The 20,521-nt window shown below is 39.0% G+C and overlaps 2 long non-coding RNA genes across 2 annotated transcripts in view; one reads left to right on the top strand and one right to left on the bottom strand.

The window, feature by feature from the left end:
- The window catches only part of LOC129393608 (uncharacterized), a 239,158-nt gene extending 236,374 nt beyond the window's left edge, over window positions 1-2,784 (top strand). The window contains exon 3 of the long non-coding RNA XR_008620584.1: window positions 2,698-2,784. This is a non-coding gene — a long non-coding RNA (uncharacterized LOC129393608). The remainder of the gene's footprint in view (window positions 1-2,697) is intronic.
- LOC130540758 (uncharacterized) overlaps window positions 1-20,521 on the bottom strand; it is a 259,873-nt gene that overhangs the window by 98,998 nt on the left and 140,354 nt on the right. The gene's annotated exons all lie outside the window — the stretch shown is intronic.

Here is a 20,521-nt window from a genome sequence, read left to right as displayed (position 1 = left end):
CCTGACCCCATTTTTCAGGCATGAATCTAATAGGAGCCACACCACTGACACATGGGAGGTCTTTTGGCATTTCACTTTCTAACATTGAACTTGCCTAGTTTCGCACTGAGCCCACACCCAACACCTCTTTGTCATTCCACTTCATTTGGTATAATGCTTGTTTTACTTAAAAGTAGTTGGCTTCATAATTTATTTGACTTGGTGGGTGATATGGTTTAGCTGTGTCCCCACTCAAATCTCATCTTGAATGGTAGCTCCTATAATTCCCATGTGTTGTGGGAGGGACCTAGTGGGAGATAATTGAATCATGGGGGTGGTTTCCCTTATCCTGTTCTCATCGTAGTGAATATGTCTCACAGGAGCTGATGGTTCTATAAGGGGAAACCCCTTTCACTTGGCTCTCATTCTCTTCCCTTGTCTGCCACCATGTGAGATGTGCCTTCAGCCTTCTGCCATGACTGTGAGGCCTCCCCAGCCACATGGAACTGTGAGTCCATTAAACCTTTCTTTTGTAAATTGCCCAGTATGTCATTATCAGTAGCGTGAAAACAGACTAATACAGTTGGGGCAGGGAGGATAACTGCATTTATGAATTTAGAAAATATTTACTGGGCACTTTTTTTATGCCTGGCACTCCTCAGGGCCCTGGGGATACAATGGCAAGTCCAGCAGTCAAGTTCTCACTGAGCTTACTTTCCAGTGGATAGCTACAGAAAGCAAATATGTGCTGTATGAGCTGGTGATAAATACTATGTAGGAAAAAAAGTAGAGTAAAGCAGACAGGGAGCTGCTGGGATGAGGGATGCTATTTCATACTGGGCATTCAGGGATGCTTTTCCTGGCATTTCACGGAGAGGGATAGATGTAGGAGATCAAGCCATGTGGAATCTGGGGAAATAGCATTTCAAGCAGAGACAAAAGAAATACCAAGGTGCTAAGACAGGAGCCTGCCTGACATTTCCGAGGAAAGACAGGAAGGCTGGCGTGGCTGAAAGGTGAAGGCTGGAATAGTAGAGACTGAGGTTTAAGAGGGAGTCAAGATATGCAAGTCCTGTAAGACCATGAGGAGACCTGGTGTAACAGAGCCATTTCAGCTGTTGGTTTCTGACTTTGACCTTGTTTTCAAGGTCAATTTCTATAAACCTTAGTTTCTTCATCTTTGATTTTCATCCTTTAATGAAATTCAAAGCCACCGGAGTATTTGAGAAGTGAAGTAACAAGACCTGACTTCGTTCTAGAAGATTCCTCTGGCAATAGTTCAGCAATGTTTCTATCCACCACTGGATAGAACAGACTGTTTTTCATAGAGGAGGTTGATTAAATAAACACATTAAATAAATGGGAAGACTAATTTTCTAGGATCATTTCTATGCACCGTTATTCTGGATTTAGCAGCAACATGTGCACTGATATTTAAAATGGCTCCAAATACTTACTATTGACATAAAACAAGTAGTAAATACCTAAACCAAAATAATGCAGTCTGATCCTTTCAATTTTTAGGCCTTCATTTCTTATTTATAACGCAAACTGTCCTGGAAGAGGGTACTATGTGTTTCAGCTGAATAAAATTCACGGTATCAAGTTATGAGGGTTTATGCTCAGTTATTTTTAGAAGAAGAGACTGTTGAAATCTGGGGTGAATCATAATTGAATTAAAGACTGAAAGATGAAACTTCAACATATACCTGAAAACAAATAAAATCTTAGCTATCAGTGACCGTCAGTTTTAGAAATAGTGATTGTTCATAGTCATATCCAATTTGAAATCTAAATGGAAAATGATTTCTTTTCCTATTTGCTTGTATCAGGATGAAATATCAGAATGCCAAAACATTTCCTGTCCTTTTTTTTTTTTACTTTTTGATAATTTTTTATTTCTGTACACTTAGGAAGTTTATTGGAATGAAAAGTGAAATATGTGTGCCCCCAAAAATTTGTTAGTAAGATTATGATGATGCTTTCATTGACCTGAAGTTGAAGGGTATTATCTTTTAGTGGCAGAAAATTTTCTTCCGCATGTTCCTATTTTCTGAAAATATTTTCTTTCAATTAATTTAGTTCCACAAATTTTGGTTGGCACATTTGAATATTTAACTATATTACGGTATAGATGCAGGTAGAAGATTAATAAAAAGGGCAATTGTAGAGATCCAGCTATCTAGTGTTCCTCTGAGAAGTAAATTTTAAAACAAGAAACATTCAATTAGATTTCAAGATTGTCAAAAAAAACCACGCTGCCAATAAACTGTGGAAGTGCAAACAACAGACTGTTGGAGCCCAGAGGAAAGAAAGAAGGTTGCAAAACTGCTGACTGTGCTAAAAAGAGCAAAGGGATTAAGGCAAAAAAAAGTTTTTTCATATATATTGAAAAAAGAGTTACACCAGAAAGTAGGACTGAAAATAAATAGCGAGGGAGAAAGCCATGTTACCGAAAGTGGCTCAAGACTGAACTGCTTTTAAAAATCTGTGTCTGACAAGGCAAACATACTTTGAGCAATTGGGACATAATGAAGACCTGGTTTTTTAGAAAATGATTTCGGCAGCTGATGGTGTTTCTGCATACTAATGGGCAGTACTTAGAATTTTCAAACATGCCTGCTTCTACCTGTACTAAAATGTCTATAAAGTAATCTGCCATCTAAGCTATTACCTTTACCCAGGAGTGAAGCCTGATTTTGCCTTCATTGCCTTCAGCTCCCGATGACTCCCATGAAATTGAAAAATCAGGTAGAATGTGTGAAGTCTCAAAGGACTGATAAGAAAACTGGACAACCAAGGCTGTGAGTTTTAACCTTATTCTTGCCATTGGCTTCCTCATGTCACCTTAGCCTTTGCACACTTTTATTTCTAATGCATGATGATTACACTCCCCTAGCAACAATGTGTGGCTCAAGAGAGTTTAGCATGTGTCATAAACATGAAGTGTTTGTGAAATATACAATTAGGAAGAGAATGGGGTCAAGTCAGTAAGAATTAAGTGATTGAGTTCGATCAACCCACAAAGGCAATGTAGCTAAGTAACTAGGTGCAGTCTATGTAGACAAACTACCTCGATTTGAACCCATCTTATTGTTTTCTAGCTGTATTACCCAGGGCAAATGACGTAACTGCTCTGATTTTTCATTCATAAAATTAGACTTATCTATTTTAAGGGATACATAAGACAAGACAAGTAGTGCTCCATAATGCCAGTTACAATTATGAGAGAAAAATCTTCTTAGACTCAAAAAGAAAATGAGAAATCCTAAGACTACTTTTGCACATGTGAGAAGAAAGTGAGCTTACAAAAGTTGGGCTGTAAAACATATTTTAAGAATATAGTAACTGTAAGTGGAAGTTGAATCAATGTCATCTAAATAATGAGTGTTGCACAGCCTGCCATATGTCTACAGCCCTCAAAGGTAAAGACTAAGTACTGAACTCTGCCTTATCATTCAGAAGGATAACTGGGAAGAGTAACGAGACTGAAAAGTTGAAATCATGTTTAGTGACTATAAGATGGACTGTGAACTCATAAACTTCACAGAGATCTTGAGAAGCCATCTAGTTGAGTCTTAATGTAATCCATATTGAAGACATTAAAGGCTGTGTATCTGTCTTCCCCACACTCCACAATCATGAAGATAGTACTTCCACAGTGATCAATTTACTTGCTCAAGGGCACTCATAGTTAGGGATGGAGGGGAGGCACTGGACCCAGGTCCCCAGCTCTCCATTGGTCATGCCTTATATACTCTGTGGTTGGGGAATCCCTTAAGAGATGCAAAAAATAGGAGTCCTTGCCACTGAGAACAGAAGCCTTTGGTAGCCCAAGAACTCAAGGGGCTAGCCTGTGAGCTCTAGGGACCAGCAAAACTTAGACAAAATGCAGTAGACTAACAAAATCAGATCAAACAATTACTGAGCTTTTAGTCAAATGCCAGATAGTGAGAGAGGGCCTGGAGATATGGTGGGGAGTAAGAAAATTTCTGTCCCAGGGGAATCTCAAGGTCTGAAATGATAGTGTGCCAGAATTGAGACCAGGAGCACTTATTCATTCACTCAATATGTATTTATTAAAGTTCTATGTACCAGGCAGTGCTCTAGGCACCCAGAAGGGGAACAAAACAAAATATGGGTCCCTGCCCTTAGGAAGTTTGCTTTCCATTGATAGTGGCTAGATGGGAAGACATCAAGGGATAAACAATAATGTGATTACCTCAATTGTACCAGTAGGATTTTATGGTATTTTAACATATAGAGGTGACTGAGTGATGATGTGGAGAGGCTAAAGCCATTGAAATAAGAATTTATGGCTAAGTATGGTGGCTGACACCTATAATCTCAGCACTTTTGGACGCCAAGATGGGAGGATGGCTTGAGCCCAGGAGTTTGAGAACAGCCTGGACAAGATCCCTATCTCTACAAAAAAAATTTAAAAACAAAACAAAAAATTAGTTCAGCCAGATGAGGGATGCCTATAGCTCCAGCCATATAGGAGGCTGAGGCAGGACAATTGCTTGAGCCCAAGAGGTCGAGGTTACAGTGAGCCGTGATCACACCACTCCACTCTAGCCTGGCTGACAGAGTGTGACTCTGTCTCCAAAAATTAAAAAAAAAATTACTCACGTTTTCCAAGAGGAGGGTGCATGTCACACCATGAAGGGCCACATCGGGAAGCACTAGTGTTGAGCAGGAGGCAGAAAGGAGTGGCGAAGTTACTGTTTTTATTGTGTTTTTTTGTGAGAAAGCCAAATATTCTGGAATGTAGTATTGCTTTAGGATTGGTTAGTTCGAATAATTCTGGTGGGTTTTGGGGCAAAGGGTCTTTTCCTTATTGTCTGGTACCTGGCTACAGGTTGATTTAGAGCAAGAATTTTGGATTGATGTGTGAGTTTGATGAAGGAGATTGTGAGGAATTTGGAATGGCTGGTTTACATCTGAAGGCAGGCTCTGGAGAGCCCTTTCCTATTTCTAAAAATCAATTAGCCCTGATAGGCACAGTCTTTCCCCAGTTAGCGAGGCTACAAATGCCACAGCATCAAGAATATGGAAAATAAGAAAATATGGTTAATACAATTGGTTCTGTGAATAATGGAAGCCAAATAGACAAATATGGAAACTAAGAAAGCATAGTTAGAACGATGATAAATAAGCAATTCTCTAGTGTGTTATGAGGTGGGGTAAATGAAAAAAATAGAGTTAGACATGGGTCTTAGGGAGTGCTGGTGGGTGGGGTATGAAGAGACTGCAGCATTAAATAGTATGGTTAGTGGTAGGTCTCAGTGAGAACAAGAGTGTTAAGGAAAGACTTGAGCCAAGACTGGCCTCCACATAAAGATTCTAATATTTTAGAATTCTATCAAGACACATAAAATTAACACATCAATGAACAGGATGCTTTCTTTCATTCATTCATTCACTCACTCATTCAGTTGGTTGGTTGATCAGTCAGTTAGATATTAAAGAAATATTTATCAAGCACCTGTTAGGCCAGGGACCAGTTAGATGTTTGGGTTACAATGGTGAACATTGTAGACACAGACTCTACCATCACGTAGCTTATCAGTTAGTTGGGGAGACAGATATTGACCTAATGGACACACAAATAAATACAATCACACCTTGTTTTGTTGTGCTTCATTTTTGTTGCACTTTGCAGATATGAAATATTTTACAAATTGAAGGTTTGTGGTAGTTGTGCATTGAGCAAGTTGATTGGTGTCATTTTTCCACAGCATGTACTCACTTCATATCTCTGTGTCACGTTTTGGTAATTCTCATCATATTTCAAACTTTTTCATTATTATTATAGTTGTTATGGTGATCTGTGTGTAGTGCTCTTTGATGTTATTCCTGTAATTGTTTTGGGGTGCCAGAAACTGAACTCATATAAGATAGTGAAATTAATAAATGTGTATGTTCAGGCTAGTCCACTGACCAGTCATTCCCTCGTCTCTCTTTCTCACCTCAGACCTTCCTATTCCTTGAGACACAATCATATTAAAATTAGGTCAATTAATAACGTTAAAATGATCTCTAGGTCTTCCAGTGAAAGGAAGAGTTTCAAATATCTCACCTTAAATCAAAAGTGAAAACTTATTAAACTTAGTGGGAAAGGCATGTTGAACCCAAGATTGGCAAAAAGCTAGGACATTTGCACCAAACAGCCAAGTTGTGAATGCAAAGGAAATTAAAACTGCTACTCCCATGAAATATGGATTATAAAAAAAGTGAAGCAGCTTTATTGCTGATGTGAAGAAAGTTTTAGTGGTATAGACAGACGATCAAACCAGCCACAACATTCATTTAAGCCAAAGCCTAATCTAGAGCAAGGGTTTGACTCTCTTCCATTCTTTGAAGGCTGATAAAGGTGAGGAGGCTACAAAAGAAAAGTCTGAAACCGGCAGAGGTTGCCTCATGAGGTTTAAGGAAAGAAGCCATCTCCAAACCGAAAAAGTGCAAGGTGAAGCAGCAAGTGCTGATGGAGAAGCTGCAGCACATTATCCAGAGCATTTAGCTAAGATAGTTGATGATGATGGCGACACTGTACAACAGGTTTTCAATGTGGATGAAACAGCCTTCTACTGGAAGAATTATGGAGTAAGGAACTACAGATATGGTGGAAATTGTAAGAGAAATAGAATTAGAAGTGGAGCTTGAAGATGTGACTGAATTGCTGCAATCTCACAATAAAACTTTAATGGATGAAGAATTGCCTCTATGGAAGAGCAAAGAAAGTGGTTTCTTAAAATGAAATCTACTCCGGGTGATGATGCCATGAACATTGTTGAAATGACAATAAAGGATTTTGAATATGACTAGAAATTTAATTGATAAAGCAGCAGCAGGGCTAGAAAAGACTGACTCTAACTTTGAAAGAAGTTCTACTGTGGGTAAAATGCTATCAAACAGCATCACATACTACAGAGAAATTTTTAATGAAAGGAAGAGCCAATTGATATAGCAAACTTCATTGTTGCCTTATTTTAAGAAATAGCCGCCCGGGCGCAGTGGCTCATGCCTGTAATCCCAGCACTTTGCGGGGCTGAGGCGGGCAGATCACAAGGTCAGGAGATCGAGACCATCCTGGCTAACATGGTGAAACCCTGTCTCTACTAAAAATACAAAAAAAAAAAAAATTAGCCGGGCATGGTGGCAGGTGCCTGTAGTCCCAGCTACTTGGGAGGCTGAGGCAGGAGAATGGCGTGAACCCGGGAGGTGGAGCTTGCAGTGAGCCGAGATCACACCACTGCACTCCAGCCTGGGCAACTGAGCAAGACTCCGTCACAAAAAAAAGAAAAAGAAAAGAAAAGAAATAGCCTCAGCCTTTGCGACCCACCGCCTCGATCCATCAGTAGCCATCAAAATTGAGGCAAGACGCTCTACAAGCAAAAAACAAAACAAAACAAAACCCTCACTAAAGGCTTAGACCATTGTTAGCATTTTTAAGCAATGAAGTCTTTTAAAATTTTATGTATGTTGTTTTTTGTCAGTCATAACCCTATTGCACACTTTGTAGACTACAGAATAGTGTAAACATAACTCTTACATGCACTAGAAAACCAAAAAATGTGTGTGACTCACTTTATTATAATACTTGCTTTATTTCAGTTATCTGGAACTGAACTGCAATATCTCAGAGGTATTCCTGTATTTAATTGGGACTGAAAAATGGCTACACAGTGTTAAGAAAGCCTGTAATAAGGGTATTGGATTTAGCTAAGGAAGTCAGCGAAGGGGCCATTGAGATCTGAAGAATAACTAGGTGTTGACAAGTCGAAGGAGGGAGAGACGATTATCTTTGTAGAAGAAATAGCTTGTGGAAAATCCATGAGATAGAAGTTTAAGGGGTAGGAGGCAAATGGAGAGACCCACGTGGCGTGGGGCAGATGAGGCTGGAGGTGTGTGTTGGGGGAAGGTAGTGACCAAGTAGGGCCTTTTACACCTCATGAAGCAGTTATGCATTTTACAGAGAGCAATGGACAGTGAAGGAAGAACTTTAAGCTGAGGTATCACTTGACCTTCCCTGGCTTAGAGAATGGGTGTAGGTAGAACATTGAGAAGGCCAGAGTCTAGGTGGGAGGTGGAGATTGCTTGGATCAAGAAGGTTTTGGCGCAGAGAAAGAAGAAGAAAAATGGCCTCGATGATGCATTTGACATGAGTGAGGAAAAATGAGTTACCAGTTATGAATTCTGGGTCTCTGGCTTGTGAGTGTGGGATGATGTGCTTCCATTCATTGAGAAGGCGAACACTGGAAGAGGATCAGGTCTTTGGAGAAGGTCATGGAATTGATTTTGGGTATAACATTGTTGAAATTCCTTTGATATGTGTGTGTGAAGAGTTCAGGGAGGCAGTTAGTTGTATGAGTCAGATCTTATGAGGAGAGATGTAGCCTCAAGAAGCATGGATACACCAAGAGTATCTGTCCCCTGTAGAAACGGATTAAATCTCCTTTTCCAGATCCAGACTCTGAGCCAGCCATGCCAACACAGGAAACCCCACTGAATCCCAGGCTTTTTGTCTACTACCTGAAAGATCCCATTGTTTGTAAGTTGGCCATTGAAAAGACCCCTCTCTATCAATGCAGGCAGGGGACAAAGGCTGGTGGCCTTAGAATGAACCTTCATTTCTCTTATCTGAAGGCCATTCTGGAATGAGGACTATTTATTCTTCCCCACTATGAAGTAGTAATGTGCCCCTTGAACATTCTCAGCTTCTTGACCTGTTAAGATGTTCATTGTTTGTCTCTCTGCTTCCTACCAGGGGACAATATATGTTGCACATTAAAACAACTGAAAGATAGCCTTTGTAGACAGACAATATCTAGTTGAAGTCTCAATCTGCGATGAATTTCACTACTTGAAGCTTCAATTTCTTCGTTAATAAGATGGAAGTTATCATATTTGCCTAATAGCTTTGTTTTGAGAATTAAAGAAGATAATGCTTTAGTACAGTGTTACAGTGCCGAAACACAGGTTTTCTTTCTTTCTTTCTTTTCTTTCCTTCTTTCTTTCTTTTTTCTTTCTTTCTTTCTTTCTTTTTTCTTTCTCTCTCTTTCCCTTTCTTTCTTTCCTTTCTTTCTTTCTCTCTTTCTCTCTCTCTCTCTCTCCCTCCCTCTCTCCCTCCCTCCCTTCCTTCCTTCTGTCCTTCCTTCCTTCCATCCTTCCCTCCCTCCCTCCCTCTCTCCTTCCTTCCTTCCTTCCTTCCTTCCTTCCTTCCTTCCTTCCTTCCTTCCTCTCTCTCTCTTTCTTTCTTTCTTTTTTTTTTGAAACAGAGTCTCACTCTGTTGCTCAGGCTAAAGTACAGTGGCACGATCTTGACTCACTGCAACCTCTGCCTCCTGGATTCAGGGGGTTCTCCCATCTCAGCCTCCCAAGTAGCTGGGATTACAAGCATGCACCACCTTGTACAGCTAATTTTGGTATTTTTAGTAGAGATAGGGTTTCACCATGTTGGCCAGGCAGGTCTCAACTCCTGACCTCAAGTGATCCACCTGCTGCAGCCTCCCAAAGTGCTACGATTTCAGGCATGAGCCACCATGCCTGACCTAAAACATGAAGTGTTTTCAATGAATGAAAATCATGGCTTTATTTATTCTTAACCATGCATTCTGATTTCGTGTCATGGTGACTCGATCTGAAAATTGCCATCATTAGAATTGAGGAGATGATATAAAACAAAAAGTCAATATTGTCTCTAACTGTACATTTTTATGAAAAAGGAGGAGAAAGCATATTTAAAAGACTAAATTTTTATTTGTGGAAAATTTATTCATTTCAGATTTCATCTATAGGCTCACATGCATACAAACCTACAGGTGCACATGTATATGTCCTCCTGCACAGGCAGTTCATGGTTATAGGATCCACCTGAAGATGCCAGCTCTGACACAGGTCTTTGGGTTGAACCTTCAGTAGGAATTTGATAGCAGGACCTCCAAGCCCTAAATGCTCTTGATGTCTCTTTTACGAGATCTAAGAAGCTTACGCAAATCTTCCCATTTAACTTTTTTTTTCATTTTATAGATGATAATTTTCATTTTATAGATGATAATTTTACTAACTGACCTTCAGCAATGTTAGAATCTGTTCAATCTTGGTTGACTCTATTAACCAATGCTTAGCCAGAGCTGGGATACGACTGATCTTTGGGAATCTCCTGAGCCTGGTGCAAGATGGTCCCAGTGTTTGTCATCCATTCTTTCCTACTTAGGTTTCAATTTCAAAAATTCATATGCTAAGCCATGTGTTTTTAGTCAGTTTTAGAAAAAGAATTCATCAATTCTTTTTCCAATCCTTCATGATTGATTATTAATATTGCTACAACTGTTGAATCATTATTCCCTAATCATTCTTATATTTGGTAACATGCTTTGTAAGGGTAATTGTTATTCTTAACTTTATTCTGATGATTGATCACCAGTGATCACTGCAATCATTGCTCATGTAAAATTAAAATAAAATTTTAATTTTATTAAAACAATTAACAATTTAGTGTAGACAGCATTCACCGTGGCACACAGTTATTTCTTCTTTAATCTAGTCTCCTTTGCAGAAACTCTCACCAATTAGGTATGATATTTTAAGGTAGTAGAAGACACGTGTGGTATTGTTCCTTTGATCCAATTATCATTTCAAGCCAAAAAGCCATTCAACCACTCCTATTGCCTGGTTATAAAATAGCTATTTCATTTCCTTTCTTACATCTGCCTATTCTTCACAAAACAGCCTTCAGGTAAGTGACATAGTCTTAAAGGCAGCCCATAAAAGTGAAGCAAAGCATAGCCTCCCTCTAAAATCTCTAGGCCCTGAATTTGGAATCAGAGCTCCCTGGCATTTAACTTTGCACAAATCACCCGACTAGTCCAAGGCTCATCAATAAATAGGAATGAGAACACCTGTTCTAACCTCTGAGCTGTGTAGAGAGTATTCACTGGGAAAATGTAAGCTTTGTAATTTGTGAGGGTGTTGAATACCTGTAAGCTGTTATTAGTCAATTTCCTTTTTAATAAATATATCAGGAATTTAAATCACACACACACATACACACAAATCAATGTAGTCACCACGCATATTGTATTAGGTTCATCCCTAATTGCCTGTATTGCTCTCCCTTTGATCATTTCCTTCCATTGCCTCTGCTGCAGACACAAATGAACTGAAAGAACACAAGGATCTTCCTGGCACATACACACATGGACTCTCCTCAGCCAGAGTTTCCCATGAAAGCTTAACTACAAGAAATTCAGAGAAGGAAGAGAATCTGAACTGTAATACCCTGTGTCTAGGCTAGATTTCTGATTAGCCATTGCCTTATGCTGGTTATTTTCATCCTTATTTCTGGAGGCCTTGGGCTTATTCATTAGAATTTTCTCTAGCTATTCATTTTCCAAATGCAGCCATTTTTCTGGTATGATATTGCCTGTGAGTCAAAACAAGATAATGTTCACTATTACCAATACATTTTTTATTTCTTTTTTCCATTCATCTTTTCCCATGGGCTTAAAAAAAAAACCCTTCCTGTTAATAATGCTTTATATTTGGATGATACTTAACACACTCTCTCAGGCACAGCATATTGGTTAATATGAACCTCAAAACAACAACCTACCTAATGTGATATGTAAACCAGGAATGGCTATTTGCTACTTTGTTTAGTGAATGCAGAATCTCTGTTTTACTTCTTTACTAGGTACTACTAGCAGAAAAGGGATTGACTTCTTTGCCAGGTACTATTAGCAGAAAAGTGATTTGACATCTTTGCTGACCTCAAAATAATGTTTTTAACTGGACATAGCACTGGGCTGGTTACTTTATCTCTCCTTGTTTCTGTTTCTTCATTTACAAAAATGGGGTAGATTTGATCATCTCCAAAGTCCATTTATCTTTAAATTTGGATTCTATGTCATAAAATATTTATCGTGCCCCTGTGTGGAGTACTGCTAATTCTAGAGCTATGAAGAGTCATAAGGCACCCTCACTGTCTTCTAATAGTTTATGATACAGCTGGAGGGTAGCAGATGCTAATGAGAAGGTAAATGAAGATCCAGGGTTTAATTTTCTAAGTCCTACATGACTGACATGCAAAAATAAGTGCTACAAGGGAGGAGGGAAGGTCATTATTTCTCCAAACTATTGGCACATGGATTGACAGCTGGATCTTGGAGTTTCAAAGTAAGGGAGAAGCCCTTCACCTTAACATTGGCTATAGACCAATATAAAGAGGATACGAACAAAAATTGTGTCCGTGGATAAAAGGGTAATGTTTACATTAAAAAAGTCAGTATAAAGGAAAAAATATTTGTGGGGTAGGGGAGCAATGTTCATCAGTTTAAAAGCTAGTATAAAACTTATCATGGAAATTCTATAATAAAGGACTTCAAGCAATTTTTTCACTTGTTTCAGTGTTTCTTGAGCATTGGAATGAAAATAAAAATTACAGCAAGGCTCTAAGCAGACAAAGATATGTAAGATAATGGACAATTTTGGGAAATAGCTTTTAGGGCTGAAATTTCTCTGTGCGTATTTTTCCTGAGTTCAGTGCTTTTAAAGATGGCGCCCTGTGAGTTACCATGACAACCTATAGATATCATCTTTAGAAGGCTAAGGCTACAGATCTCAACTCAAGTATTTTGTCCATACACTTTTGGAAAAAGCCTGTTGATGTACTGTAGATGGAATGAACAAAACGTGGAGCAGTCGATGCTATTATGGCCCATTTCTTTGAAATAGGATTAGTCTGGTTGAAGTTGCTTCTATAGTTTTGAAGGACGCTCTTCTTTCCATTTCATCATTGCCTTTAAAGTTTGAAGCATACTTCATTTTCAGCTCCTTATTGAATGTCTCTCAAGACACGGCAAAAATAAAGGCTAAAGCTCATTTCCTGTGTTCATGATTCTTTTAAAAGCGAAAAAAGATTCAAGTGTTGTTGGTCATACCGTAATTTTAGAGTTGTTCTTTGTCCTTGGGCTGTGTTTTCTCAGGATACTATTTTTAGAAATAAATCCAGACAAAGAATTGACAACTAACTTGTAGTTATGAAGAAAAAAACTGGAAGATACAGATGACATAAAAGATTCCCAGAACATGGTTGTTTTCTGTCATGGTTGTAATGAAGGTAGGTGCCTGGGGTGACAATACTTTTGGCAGCTGCTACGCAGTCACCCACATAGCCATTCAAGTTTGGCAAATTCCTCAGATAGGGTAATGGTTCTGAGGATAGGGTGGGAAACTGAGATTCTCTGCTGAGTTATTGAAAACAAATATCTTCAACCAGTTCAGGCAAATGAAACCTTTAAAAGATACTGTTTCCAAAGGCACTCAGGATATTAATCGCTTAGTGTGATTATCATATAAACAATCTAAAACTCAGATTGAGGAATTGGGTATGTGACATCAAGTAGAATGACATGAATTTGATTTTTTTCCAAGTTTTGTTCTATACCCCAACTTGGGCTTGCAAGACATTTCTTAGCATTTCTGAGGACAGATTTGGATTTTGGATTTCACACAGGCAGCTGAACCTAGACAGACCAGAAGCACCGTGCAGCCATGCTCACAGTTGTTGATGGACTGCTATGCGTTACGTTGTCTCAGTGGCCTAGTGTTTTGTAGTTTACAGCAGTGATCTGATGCGCTGAGGATGTCAAGTTATTTGGTGAGTGTGAAATAATTTGTTCTTGTTTTCAGTGAGATTTCTGGTCTTTCCATCATGGATGTTTTGCAATAAAGATTGAACTATATAAACATTGAGTATTCAACATGTTTTATTTGTAAGAATAATCTTAAGTATGTATTGCATAATAGTGCCACAAGAACTTAATGAGAGTAAGTGAATAGCCATATTATGGCATAATTAATAAAGAGAACAGACTTTGTTAGGTTGTTTAACTAATGTGTCTGTTGAAGTAACTGAGCCAACTTTAAGGGGCTTTGGTGTTGTCTTAGCATAAATCCATGCTCCTAAAAGTTAATGGTAATGATTTTTTTTACTTATGAAAATTCACTGAACAAGTGGTTTTTCAAGAATAAATTACCTGCATGGGGCAGAGTAAGCTTATACTCATCAAAATCACTCACCTAGATAAGTGAAGGAAGGCTTCAACATCCACATTCCATTTTAAAAGTTCTTACTACTGAAAAATGTACAGATATTGAATAAGTTAGGAGAATATATTTGAAATAATTTCCAAAATTCAACCCAGTAAAAGTTACAATACGAAATTATCACAGAGCTGAGTAGTATTAGGCAAGATAAAACTAATAGCCTGGAGTCATTCTCCCTCTCTTTGTCTCTCTCTCTGTCTCTCTAATGACACATCAAAACAATAATTTGATATAATAGAATCATTTTGTATAAGTGACCTGACCTATCAGTTGAAGAAAAAAAATAGAGCGAGGCATTGATAAAAGCAGTTTTTAATTCAGTCAGTCAAAGTTTTACTTTGAATTCTAAGAGGAAACATTATTTTTACCTTGTCTGTCTTTCTAAATATTTATGAGAAGTATCACTTGCAGTCCTAAAGTGTATGAGCCATTTCCATTTGCCACTGGAAAACGGAGCAGTTCTATCCATGTGAGGATGTCAACAGATGAATAAATGTCACTGGTGAGAAAGAAGAATGGGTTAGGGGTTAATGGGGAAGAGTAGGAGCACTGGTTTTGAAAAGAATTAATTCAAATCTATTTCTTTCATTTTATCTTTTGGAGTGCAGGGGTGCGACACTAACTCACTGCAGCCTCAAACTCCTGGGTTCAAGGGATCCCCCCACCTCAGCCTCTGAGCCTCAGTCTCTGGGTAGCTGGGACTACCGGTGCACCTCCATGCCTGGCTAATTGTTTTTAATTTTTTTCTTTGTAGAGGTGAAGTCCATCTTTCTCTATCTTTCTTTCTTTCTTTTTCTTTCTTTCTTTCCTTTCTTTTTCTTTCCTTCCTTTCTTTCTTTCTTTCTTTCTTTCTTTCTTTCTTTCTTTCTTTCTTTCTTTCTTTCTTTCTTTCTTTCTTTCTTTCTTTTTTGCAGCATCCTATGTCCTCTAGATGTGTCCTGCAATTCTGATATGCTTGTACAGCAGGAGTGACCAGAGCTGGGCAGTTTTGTCACTGGCTCCATACGACCAGCTGAGGAATCCACCCGGCTGGAATAGCATGGCACAAAGCAGTGCTTTCCAAACATTCTGCAGGCCCCGATTCCTCTGAAGGTCTCAGCCTCTGTTGGTAGTGGGAGTAGCAGAGTGGGCAGTTGGCTGGACTCCACCCTCAATTAAGCCAGGACAGCTTTACTCTTAGCTCTTTCCTATGTAAGAGCTGGCATGGAATTTTATGGGAGGTTGTTACCTCAATAAAATGAGGTGCCAGTTTGAAAGATTAAAAACATTTGAGAATCACTGAGGGTAGAGAAAAGCCTACAAGCTCTGGAACAAGACAGTGAGGAGTTTGAGTCCTACTCTGCCACAGACACTGTGGGCAAGCCATTTACTCTCTCTGCCTAGAGACTGTCTAGAAAATGGGGCTAATTCCTACCGTGCAGGTTTGCTGTGATGGGAAATAGGAACACATGTAAAATGCCTAGCGCACTGTAAAGCACATAGAAGCTACTCTGTAGACAGATGCCATGTATAATATTTTTGTTACTATTGGAAACAATTCAATATCCTGCTAAGAATGGGCCAGGATTTCCTTTTGGAAGTTACAAAAGCTAGAATATTTGTTTCCTAGGATTAAGCATTTTATTTTTGGCAGATTTCAATGTTATCAAAGCCTGGAGTCATGTTAATTAATCTGCTGGATTAGATGGTATATAGCACTTTTTTTTAAATTTTTTTTTGAGATGTAGTTTTACTCTGTCGCCCAGGATGGAGTGCAGGTGATACAATCTTGACTCACTGCAACTTCTACCTCACGGGTTCAAGTGATTCTCCTTCCTCAGCCTCCTGAGCAGCTGGGATTACAGGCCCCCACTACCATGCCCAGCTAATTTTTGTATATTTAGTGGAGACAGGATTTCACCATGTTGGCCAGGCTGGTCTTGAACTCCTGACCTCAAGTGATCTGCCTGCCTTAGCCTCCCAAAGTGCTGGGATTACAGGCATGAGCCACCACGCCTGGCTGGTATATAGTACTTTTTTTTTTTTAATCATACTTTAGTTCTAGGGTACATGTGCACACTGTGCAGGTTTGTTACATATGTATACATGTGCCATGTTGGTGTGCTGCACGCATTAACTCGTCATTTACATTAGGTATGTCTCCTAATGCTATCCCTCCCCCCTCCTCCCATCCCACGACAGGCCCCATTGTGTGATGTTCCCCATCCTGTGTCCAAGTGTTCTCATAGTTCAATTCCCACCTATGTGTGAGAACATGCAGTGTTTGCTTTTCTGTCCTTGCAATAGTTTGCTCAGAATGATGGTTTCCAGCTTCATCCATGTCCCTGCAAAGGACATGAACTCATCCTTTTTTATGGCTGCATAGTATTCCATGGTGTATATGTGCCACATTTTCTTAATCCAGTCTATCATTGATGGACACTTGGGTTGGTTCCAAGTCTTTGCTATTGTGAATAGTGCCACAATAAACATATGTGTGCATGTGTCTTTATAGAAGCATGAATTATAATCCTTTGGGTATATACCCAGTAATGGGATGGCTGGGTCAAATGGTATTTCTAGTTCTAGATCCTTGAGGAATCGCCACACTGTCTTCCACAATGGTTGAACTAGTTAACAGTCCCATGAAAGGTGTAAAACTGTCCCTATTTCTCCACATGCTCTCCAGCACCTGTTGTTTCCTGAATTTTTAATGATCACCATTCTAACTGGTGTGAGATGGTATCTCATTGTGTTTTTGATTTGCATTTCTCTGATGGCCAGTGATGATGAGCATTTTTTCAGGTGTCTTTTGGCTGCATAAATGTCTTCTTTTGAGAAGTGTCTGTTCATATCCTTTGCCCACTTTTTGATGGGGTTTTTTCTTGTAAGTTTGTTTGAGTTCTTTGTAGATTCTGGATATAAGCCCTTTGCCCAATGAGTAGATTGCAAAAATTTTCTCCCATTCTGTAGGTTGCCTGTTCACTCTGATGGTAGTTTCTTTTGCTGTGCAGAAGCTCTTTAGTTTAATTAGATCCCATTTGTCAATTTTGGCTTTTGTTGCCATTGCTTTTGGTGTTTTAGGCATGAAGTCCTTGCCCATGCCTATGTCCTGAATGGTATTGCCTAGGTTTTCTTCTAGGGTTTTTATGGTTTTAGGTCTAACATTTAAGTCTTTAATCCATCTTGAATTAAATTCTGTATAATGTGTGAGGAAGGGATCCAGTTTCAGCTTTCTGCGTATGGCTGGCCAGTTTTCCCAGCACCATTTATTAAATAGGGAATCCTTTGCCCATTTCTTGTTTTTGTCAGGTTTGTCAAAGATCAGATGGTTGTAGATGTGTGGTATTATTTCTGAGGGCTCTGTTCTGTTCCATTGGTCTATATCTCTGTTTTGGTACCAGTACCATGCTGTTTTGATTACTCTAGCCTTGTAGTATAATTTGAAGTCAGGTAGCGTGATGCCTCCAGCTTTGTTCTTTTGGCTTAGGATTGTCTTGGCAATGTGGGCTCTTTTTGGTTTCCATATGAACTTTAAAGTAGTTTTTTCCAATTCTGTGAAGAAAGTCATTGGTAGCTTGATGGGGATGGCATTGAATCTAAATTACTTTGGGCAGTATGGCCATTTTCACGATATTCATTCTTCCTATCCATGAGCATGGAATGTTCTTCCATTTGTTTGTATCCTCTTTTACTTCATTGAGCAGTGGTTTGTAGTTCTCCTTGAAGAGGTCCTTCATGTCCCTTGTAAGTTGGATTCCTAGGTATTTTATTCTCTGTGAAGCAATTGTGAATGGGAGTTCATTCATGATTTTGCTCTCTGTTTGTCTGTTATTGGTGTATAGGAATGCTTGTGATTTTTGCACATTGATTTTGTATCCTGAGACTTTGCTGAAGTTGCTTATCAGCTTAAGGAGATTTTGGGCTGAGACGATGGGGTTTTCTAAATATACAATCATGTCATCTGCAAACAGGGACAATTTGACTTCCTCTTTTCCTATTTGAATACTCTTTATTTCTTTCTCTTGCCTGATTGCCCTGGCCAGAACTTCCAACACTATGTTGAATAGGAGTGGTGAGAGAGGGGATCCCTGTCTTGTGCCAGTTTTCAAAGGGAATGCTTCCAGTTTTTGCCTATTCAGTATGACATTGGCTGTGTGTTTGTCATAAATAGCTCTTATTATTTTGAGATACATCCCATCAATACCTAGTTGATTGAGAGCTTTTAGCATGAAGTGTTGTTGAATTTTGTCAAAGGCCTTTTCTGCATCTATTGAGATAATCATGTGGTTTTTGTTGTGGGTTCTGTTTATACGATGGATTATGTTTATTGATTTGTGTATGTTGAACCAGCCTTGCATCCCAGGGATGAAGCCAAGTTGATCATTGTGGATAAGCTTTTTGATGTGCTGCTGGATTCGGTTTGCCAGTATTTTATTGAGGATTTTTGCATCGATGTTCATCCGGGATATTGGTCTAAAATTTTCTTTTTTTTGTTGTGTCTCTGCCAGGCTTTGGTATCAGGATGATGTTGACCTCATAAAATGAGTTAGAGATTCCCTCTTTTTCTGTTGGTTGGAATAATTTCAGAAGGAATGGTACCACCTCCTTTTTGTACCTCTGGTAGAATTTGGTTGTGAATCTGTCTGGTCCTGGACTTTTTTTTGTTGGTAGGCTATTAATTATTGCTTCAATTTCAAAGCCTGTTATTGGTCTATTCAGGGATTCAACTTCTTCTTGGTTAAGTCTTGGGAGGGTGTATGTGTCCAGGGAATTTATCCATTTCTTCTATATTTTCTAGTTTATTTGTGTAGAGGTGTTTATAGTATTCTCTGATGGTAGTTTGTATCTCTGTGGGACCAGTGGTGATATCCCCTTTGTCATTTTTTATTGCGTCTATTTGATTCTTCTCTCTTTTCTTCTTTATGAGTCTTGCTAGCAGTCTATCAATTTTGTTGATCGTTTCCAAAAACCAGCTCCTGGATTCATCGATTTTTTGAAGGGTTTTTTGTGTCTCTATCTCCTTCAGTTCTGCTCTGATCTTAGTTATTTCTTGCCTTCTGCTAGCTTTTGAATGTGTTTGCTCTTGGTTCTCTAGTTCTTTTAATTGTGATGTTAGGTTGTCAATTTTAGATCTTTCCTGCTTTCTCTTGTGGGCATTTAGTGCTATAAATTTTCCTCCACACACTGCTTTAAATGTGTCCCATGTTCTGGTATATTGTGTCTTTGTTCTCATTGGTTTCAAAGAACATCTTTATTTCTGCCTTCATTTCATTATGTACCCAGCAGTCATTCAGGAGCAGGTCATTCAGTTTCCATGTAGTTGAGCGGTTTTGAGTGAGTTTCTTAATCCTGAGTTCTAGTTTGATTGCACCATGGTCTGAGGGACAGTTTGTTATAATTTCTGTTATTTTACATTTGCTGAGGATTGCTTTACTTCCAACTATGTGGTCAATTTTGGAATAAGTGTGATGTGATGCTGAGAAGAATGTACATTCTGTTGATTTGGGGTGGAGAGTTCTGTAGATGTCCATTAGGTGGTCTTGGTGCAGAGCTGAGTTCAATTCCTGGATATCCTTTTTAACTTTCTGTCTCGTTGATCTGTCTAATGTTGACAGGGGGGTGTTAAAGTTCCCATTATTATTGTGGGAGTCTAAGTCTCTTTGTAGGTCTTTAAGGACTTACTTTATGAATCTGGGTGCTCCTGTATTGGGTGCATATATATTTAGGATAGTTAGCTCTTCTTGTTGAATTGATCCCTTTACCATTATGTAGTGGCCTTCTTTGTTTCTTCTGATCTTTGCTGGTTTAAAGTCTGTTTTATCAGAGACTAGGATTGCAACCTCTGCTTTTATTTTGTTTTCCGTTTGCTTGGTAGATCTTCCTCCGTCCCTTTATTTTGAGCCTCTCTTTGTCTCTGCACATGAGGTGGGTCTCCTGAATACAGCACACTGATGGGTCTTGACACTTTATCCAATTTGCCAGTCTGTGTCTTTTAATTGGAGCATTTAGCCCATTTACATTTAAGGTTAATATTGTTATGTGTGAATTTGATCCTGTCGTTGTGATGTTAGTTGGTTATTTTGCTCATTAGTTGATGCAGTTTGTTCCTAGCCTTGATGGTCTTTACATTTTGGCATGTTTTTGCAGTGGCTGGTACCAGTTGTTCCTTTCCATGTTTAGTGTTTCCTTCAGGAGCTCTTGTAAGGCAGGCCTGGTGGTGACAAAATCTCTCAGCATTCGCTTGTCTGTAAAATATTTTATTTCTCCTTCACTTATGAATCTTAGTTTGGCTGGATATGACATTCTGGGTTGAAAATTCTTTTCTTTAAGAATGTTGAATATTGGCCCCCACTCTCTTCTGGCTTGTAGAGTTTCTGCCAAGAGATCTGCTGTTAGTCTGATGGGCTTCCCTTTGTGGGTAACCCGACCTTTCTCTCTGACTGCCCTT

Source organism: Pan paniscus, chromosome 14 (assembly GCF_029289425.2).
Source record: "Pan paniscus chromosome 14, NHGRI_mPanPan1-v2.0_pri, whole genome shotgun sequence".
Taxonomy (NCBI): Eukaryota; Metazoa; Chordata; class Mammalia; order Primates; family Hominidae; genus Pan; species Pan paniscus.
This window is presented reverse-complemented; position numbering and strand designations above follow the sequence as displayed.